Here is an 8,311-nt window from a genome sequence, read left to right on the forward strand (position 1 = left end):
TTACACTATTTATGACTTATTTTCATAATGTAAAAAGTGTGTAATTATTACAATATTAATCCAAACAATGGTAATGAATTGTATTGTTATAAAGCTTTATTGATGTTCATGGACACCTTGGCCTGTTTTCTCTGATTTAAACACAGTCCATAAAGAATTTTGTTTCATTCTTTCACAATATTGCAATGTCACCATTCAACTCAGTGCACTATAACAAACTCTGGTGATTTTCTATTAGAACAACAACAGCAACAGCTAGCACTTTTGTTTATTAGATTATGCTTCTAGGTTGGGCTTGCCTTCCCACCTCACTTTTTCCTTTCAGGATTCTCCATTTTCATGACTTAAGCTTCCTTATACCCAACTGGCTCTTAACTCTACCACATTGAATCAGTCATTACTGTGTGAGTAAAATGTAGTGCATACCAATCACTTGAATGCATTGAATAACGAATGACTGAATGCCTCCACTAAAGTTACCAGTTGTTTCCCAGTCCTGACTAAACGCAGTCCTCATCTTTACTGCCCTCACCAGCACCACTGGATGAAGTTGCCCACAGCTGTCCTCTTTTTTTTTTTTTTTAAGATTTTATTTATTTATTTGACAGACAAATATCCCAAGTAGGCCGAGAAGCAGGCGGTGGGGAGCGGGGGAGGCAGGCTCCCTGCTGAGCAGAGATCTTGATATGGGGCTCCACCCCAGGACCCCGGGACCATGACCTGAGCCAAAGGCAGAGGCTTTAAAGCACTGAGCCACCCAGGCGCCCCTAAACAGCTGTGCTCTTAAACACCCTTCTCTTTTTCAAATCTCCCCCCATCTTTTCTAATCCCCACTCTCCTTGCTCTCTATGGCTGATCTTGCATGCACAGAAGAAAAACAATCCACAGAAGAGACTCCCTTGAATACTTCCACCAAGACTGAAAATGTATTCATATATTTACCATTAATTTCTTTCACTTCTATTATGATGGAAATTAATGTCGCTCTTCCCACTTAAAGCTAACCTCAGCTCCAGATGCTCCACTTCCACCCCAGGATTTGCTGGAATCGTGTTCTGTTATACCAATCTCTACTCTTCAAACTCCATCCTAATCACATTTAAATATATTCAAGTATCTTCCATTTTTATAAAAGCTTTTCCTCAATGCCACGTACCCCTTTAGCTGCTGCCCTCTCTCTTTGCTGCTTCCACTTCAGAGCTTGGAGATTGATTATATATCCAGCCAACCCATGCCTCACCTCCCATTAACTCCTCAATCCACTGATAAGCTCTGCCCCACCAGTCCACCTAACTATTCTTTCCCATAGTGAATTCCTAAAGTTCTACAAATTAAGTTACCATCAAGAGCCCCAATCTCCCTCCAATCTCCAATTTTTACTGCATCTGCCTACTTCGAGATGTGCACCTCAAACTCAGTAGGTGCAGAACTGAGCTTGCCCTCTGCCACCTGACCCTGTTCTCCCTCCTATGCTCCATATCTCAGGGAATGGGATCACCATTCACGTCATGGGCAACACCAAAACTTACCTGTGATATCTGACTCAAACCTAACCCTCACCATCGCCAGTTACTCTCCATGGCCAACTGATTTTCCTGGCTCAACGTATACCAGATCTATCATCTTCATGGCATCTCCATGGTGAGAACTGGGTAACTTGTATCTCTTACCTGGATTACTATAGTAGCATATCTTACAATACAGTTGATCCTTGAACAATCCATGAGTTACAGGTGCCAACCCCCTCATAGTGGAAAATCTGTGTATTACTTTTGACTCCCCCAAAACTCAACTACTAATAGCCTACTGTTGGCTAGAAGTCTTACCAGTAACATAAACACTTAACACATACTTTGTATGTTGTATATCTTATATACTGTATTCTTACAATAAAGTAAGCTAGAAAAAAAAAGTTAAGAAAATCTTAATGAAAAGAAAATACATTTACAGTACTGTATTTATATTTTAAAAATTCTACATGTAAGTGGACTCAAGCAGTTCAAATCTGTGTTGTTCAAGGATCATCTGTAGTTGGTCTTACCTTATACAATAGCCAGAATGATCTTTCCCTGCTTAAAACTCTTTAAACTGAAACTCTTTGCTTCTCTCAGAATAAATTTCAGACTTTCTGTTTTTATTTACAAGGTTCTCTATACTCAGCCCATATCTACTTCTCCAGGCTTACCCCTCATCATTCTTTCCCGTGCACTTTATGTACTTATGTACTTATTTTTCAGTTCTTCAATCAGGCTCTTCTCTATCATTTCCAGGTCTTAACTCTGATACTTCTTCATCTTTTTTTTTTTTTTTTTAAACAAAAATCCACTTCATCTCCCTAACTCCTAACAATCCTTCAAGTCTCAGTTTAGACATTGCTAGCTCTGGGGAAAATTCTCTAGAACCTCAAATCTTGATTAGGCATCTCTCCTCTGTGCTCCCTTTGCATCTTATAGGTCATTTATCACAGCACTTTTGACATGGTTTTTCTTTATAGAGGTATATCTTTGTAGTTTGCTCTTATGTCCTTCATTCCAGCATGATGCCTGGCATATAGCTGGCGCTCCACAAATATTTGTTGAATAAATAAGTGAGTAAAAGCAATTACCCAAACGAATGCAGAACAGGCTATCCAAGGATAATATAAACAACTGAACGTGAGAATATGCAATCAACGGTAAGCATATAATCCATGTTAAAACTGGCATGACTATTCCATTGTTTCGGACATGGTAACAATGAATCCCTTGTCACAAAGGACATAATTCTATAAGCATCTTCCTCTTTCTATTCTCTTACTAATTATAGTATCAGCCCTAAATAGTGACAGAAAAAAAAAAAAAACAAAACCTTAAAGGAAACATTCCTCACTCTTTTTTGTCCAAATTATATTCTCCAGAAAAGAGATGCACTTTGAAATAGTAGTGGGTATTCCACAGATAAGGTCATTAAATGTAAGACTATGAACTGGAATGTTTAGGAAAGGGACTAAAGGTACAGTTTCCACAGAACACAGTTTGGACACAGCTGTTTTACAGCATTATTTAACCTACTTCACTCAAAACCTGCTATAGCTCAGGTATATGGGCTCTTCTCCTGTCACAGGAGTTCTTCCAAGGAATGACTCTATGCAGAGCTGTCTTCAGTGGTAACGCCTCATTATTTGGCACTCTTTTCCACTTCCCATTACTACCTTCAATCCCCTCTCATATCTCCACCCTAAAATGTACGAGGATTCATTTCTTAGCTTGGATTAGAAACTAATTTCAGTGTTGACCCAAATCCATTATTCAAGGGCAATGACAAGATCCAAGAGTAATAATGTTCCATTTGGGAAATGTGTTTCAACAGAGTACATTAATAGGCAGTCAACCAGAAACCAACTTTTCTTGCTAAATTATGAGTTTGTGCTTGCAAATTAAAGGGGAGGTTGGAATATGAGAAAAGGGAGTGAAGGTGAACCATATTTATATTGAGCCAATATATAAAGTCACTGATTGAGAAAGTAGGAATACTGAAATGGCCAGATTGTGGAAGACATAGTTATTGACCCTGCCTGTGACTGAAATGTTGGTAGATGCATAAAGCATCAAATATCTTAGGCATGTTGGGCTTCAATAACCATGGAGTTTCCTGGACTATTCTGCTCCATTCAGAAAATAAAAACACACACACACAAAAGCAAGTGATAGTGGGAAAACTGGGTAAAGGTGTTTGACAAGAGAATTTATCCCTGGATAAATTTTAGCCTCATATTTTGCATTATTTGCTGTTTTAAACTTACTACCCATAATTCACTGTGCATAACTTACTGCCATATTAGCTCTCACTTCTCTTCTTTAATTCATCTATTTTGGTGCTGCTCTGAGAATGCCTCCACAATAAAGGTAACTTCTCTACTTTCAGAACTAAAGGATTTATTAATTTTGGAAGATTCTTTCCTCCCTAGCTCATTAACTTTCCCAAAATACAAGAAAGGGAAGAAGCCTAATTATATTATGCTCTTAATAGAAAAAGAGGGGGGGAAATATAAAACATTAAAAAGGGAAAATTAAGATATAGGCCTTAATGAAATTCTCTAAGTACTCCTGATAAAAATTGAAATGGAATGGAGTTTCCTTAACCTGATACAGTAAACATCTTTTTTTAAAGATTTTATTTATTTATTTGACAGAGATCACAGGTGGGCAGAGAGGCAAGCAGAGTGGGGAGGGGGAAGCAGGCTCCCTGCTGAGCAGAGAGCCTGATGCGGGGCTTGATCCCAGGACCCTGAGATCATGACCTGAGCCAAAGGCAGCAGCTTAACCCACTGAGCCACCCAGGCGCCCAACATCTTTCTCTTTTAAAAACCACTTAATTAAGGGTATGATTGACATACAAAAAGCGCATATAATTTATGTTTACAACCTGAGGAGTTTGGAGATACATATATACTCATGAAGCCATCACCGCAATCTACAAACGTCTTTCTTTTTTTTTTAATTAATTAATTAATTTATTTTTTTTTTAATTTTATTTTTTATAAACATATATTTTTTTCCCCAGGGGTACATGTCTGTGAATCGCCAGGTTTACACACTTCACAGCACTCACCATAGCACATTACCTCCCCAATGCCCATAACCCCACCCCCCTCTCCCTACCCCCCTCCCCCCATCAACCCTCAGTTTGTTTTGTGAGATTAAGAGTCACTTATGGTTTTTCTCCCTCCCAATCCCATCTTGTTTCATTTACTCTTCTCCTACCCCCTTAACCCCCCCCATGTTGCATCTCCTCTCCCTCATATCAGGGAGATCATATGATAGTTGTCTTTCTCCGATTGACTTATTTCGCTAAGCATGATACCCTCTAGTTCCATCCACGTCGTCGCAAATGGCAAGCAAACATCTTTCTTAATAGCAAAAAGTTAGAAATATTCCTTTTAAAATCAAGACAGGAAATGGGTATTTAATATCACCATTTTATTAAATACTGTATTGAAAGTGTCAGCCAATGCAATTAGAAAAGAAAAAATAATGTAAAGGGGTTGAAAAGAAAGAAACAAAACTGCCTGTGTTCATTTTCTATGACCAAATGTAACAAATGATCAAAATCTGAAACAACACAAATATATTATCTTGCAGTTCCATATTTCAGAAATCCTAAGAGGATCTCACTAGGCTAAAATCAAGTTTCTGGCAGGGCAGCATTCCTCTCTGAGGACTCTAGGGGAGAATCAATATCCTTGCCTTTTCCAGCTTCTAGTGGCTGCCTGCATTCCTTGGCTCTTTCTTCTGTCTTCAAAACCAGGTCCTCCTGACTTTGCCACCTCTCTGGTTCTTCCACTTCTGCCTCCCTCTCCTTCTTTGGAGGACACTTTACATTCATCTCACTTGGATAATCTGGGATAATCTCGTTAGTCAGCTAATTGGCAAACTTAACTTTTCTGCCACTTTAATTCTTTTTCGGCATATAGCATACCGTATTCATCGTTTCCAGGAACTAAGACATGAATATCCTTGCGGGGGTCATTATTCTGCCTACCACTCTGCCATTATTCACAGGTTATTCAACTGTATATGTAGATAAACCCAAAGAAGCTACAAATTATCAGATTTTGTAGTATTGATATCTTCTAAAAATTATAAATAGTTAACATAGCATTGATATTTTTAGATAAAGCAAGAGTCCTATTCACATCCCGTGTTTCACGTGCTATACTACCAAGAATACTTGAAATTTTTCGCATTATGCTAATACTTAAATATGTATTGACTCCTATTTATCTTCAAACTATTATGGTGTGTGGTTTTTGCTGTCTTTACTGATACAAACTCGAAAGCTGTTTCTGATTGTATTGTTTAGTTTTAAGCTATTTGAAGATTTCCTGAGAGAGCATGTGACAGGATACTACGATTACATTCTGTCACACTGACTCCTCATAACACTGAAAAACAACTATTGTTCTCCTTCTACAAATAAAAAAAAAGAGCTGAGACTCAGAGAAGTTGGATCACCGGTTATCTAGGTGACTAAGCAAGGACTTCTATGCAGGACAAACGTTACAGCTGTGGAGAGCTCTACCACCTTATAGCTTCACTGCTCTGCCCTCTAGGAGGCACTCAGTGCCTCTACCATTTCCTCCAACTCTGAGATGACAAGACTCCTTAGGTGATGAATGACAATAATCTTCCATTAATAAGTAATTATAATTACACCAAGTCAGTTAATAATAATAAAAAATTAATTCCACTGGTAATTACTCTTTACACCCTTAGCTATTCTTTTCTTCTCAGAACAAAAGCTCTGCCTGTCTGTTATCATAGAGGAAAGTTTGCAGTGATAAGAAAGTTTCAGTCTGTACCGGGAACATGAGCCATTTGTTCTTAAAATCTAAATGCTCTTTCTTGAATTTCAGTGACGATTTTACTGTCCCACAAGTTTCTGTATAGCCCATGTACATAGGCCTAAGCACCAGTCATGAAAGGAAAGGTAATGTGGGATCTATGTGGTTTTCTTCTTGTGTCCCCAGCTCTACTGAGGTATAATTGACAAATAAAAAGTGTATACATCGTACATGCACAATATGATGTTCTGGTGTGCACATAGATTGTGAAATGATCGTGACCATCAAACTGATTAATATATCCATCACCTCACACAGTTGCCATTTCATGTTTGTGAAAGTGGTGAAAATACTTAAGATCTACTCTCTGAGCACATTTCAAGTATACAAACCCATGGCCTTTCTGGTACTACTATCATTGAAATAAAATACATTTTGTTCCACCAAAAACAATTTCAAGTCTACAGTATAGTATTGGCTGTGGTCACCATGCTGTACATGAGGTCTCCAGAGCTTATTCATTCTGCAGAACTGAAACTTTGTGCCCCTTGACCAACATCTCCCTGTTTCTCCTAACCCCCAACCCCTAGCAACCACCATTCTACTCTCACCTGTTTTAGATTCCACATATAGTGAAATCATGTAGTATTTGTCCTTCTGTATCTGGCTTCTTTCACTTAACCTGATATCTGTGTTCAACCACGTTGTCCAAATGGCAGGGTTTCTTTCCTTTTTAAGGCTGAATAATATTCCACGATATATAATTTTTTCTTCATCCATTCATCCACTGACAACACTTAGGTTATTTCCATATCTTGGCTACTGTGAATAATACCATGGTAGTTTTCTTCTACTACCTTGTATTTAAAAATAGTGAATGTCATCACCTCCCAAGACACTCAGCAAGTTTCCTTGCATAAAGATAGTGAACTACTAATAGGAGAGAGAGATGAGACTCTCAAGAATGAACAATTACAGGGAAGGGCACCAAAAGACAGCTGTATTGGGGCGCCTGGGTGGCTCAGTGGGTTAAGCCTCTGCCTTCAGCTCAGGTCATGATCTCAGGGTCCTGGGATTGAGCCCCACATCGGGCTCTCTGCTCAGCAGGGAGCCTGCTTCCTTCTCTCTCTCTCTCTCTCTGCCTGCCTCTCTGCCTTCTTATGATCTCTCTCTCTCTCTCTCTCTCTCTGTCAAATAAATAAATAAATAATCTTAAAAAAAAGAAAGAAAGAAAGACAACTGTATTAAGAGTCATTTACAGGGGCGCCTAGGTGGCTCAGTGGGTTAAAGCCTCTGCCTTTGGATCAGGTCCTGTGGGATCAAGCCCTGCGTCGGGCTCTCTGCTCCGCCGGGAGCCTGTTTCCTCCCCTCTCTCTGCCTGCCTCTCTGCCTACTTGTGATCTCTCTCTGTGTGTCAAGTAAATAAAATCTTTAAAAAAAAAAAAAAGAGTCATTTACATAGAGGCATTTTGTAACATTTTCACCCATGTTGTTACCAGTGTAGTTCCACCTCTTAACAATCTAGAACTCCAAGTGTCTTTCTCAGATACTTCCACAGGCCAGAACACTTATATAACTCTGATGCTTTGTGCTCCAAGTCTGGCACAATGAGGCATATTATAATATTAACAAAGACAAAGAGATTATTAATACCTAGCTTAGGATAATGGCCTTTTCATGACCAGTCTCTTCCTGTTCAAGTTCAACAGTGCAGAACTTGAGTGACACTCTGTAAAAGTAAACTCAGAAAAATATTATCACAGATAACTGCAGCACTATTTCTTCTGTCATATGACTCCCTAGCAACTCCGCATATAGTTGTATTCTCTTAAAGATACTGACTCTTAAGATACTTGACTAAAATCTATTTAGCTCCAAATTACAGCCAGAAGTCAGTAAATAGCGATGGTAATGCTTCCTCCGCAGAGGGGATGACCTTTCCTCATATGCCCTTGAGCTGCTTTCTAATACCAGTGATAGGTTTGCAAT

The sequence above is a fragment of the Enhydra lutris genome, unplaced genomic scaffold, assembly GCF_002288905.1.
Source record: "Enhydra lutris kenyoni isolate GAN:26980312 unplaced genomic scaffold, ASM228890v2 scaffoldscaffold3, whole genome shotgun sequence".
NCBI classification, from domain to species: Eukaryota; Metazoa; Chordata; class Mammalia; order Carnivora; family Mustelidae; genus Enhydra; species Enhydra lutris.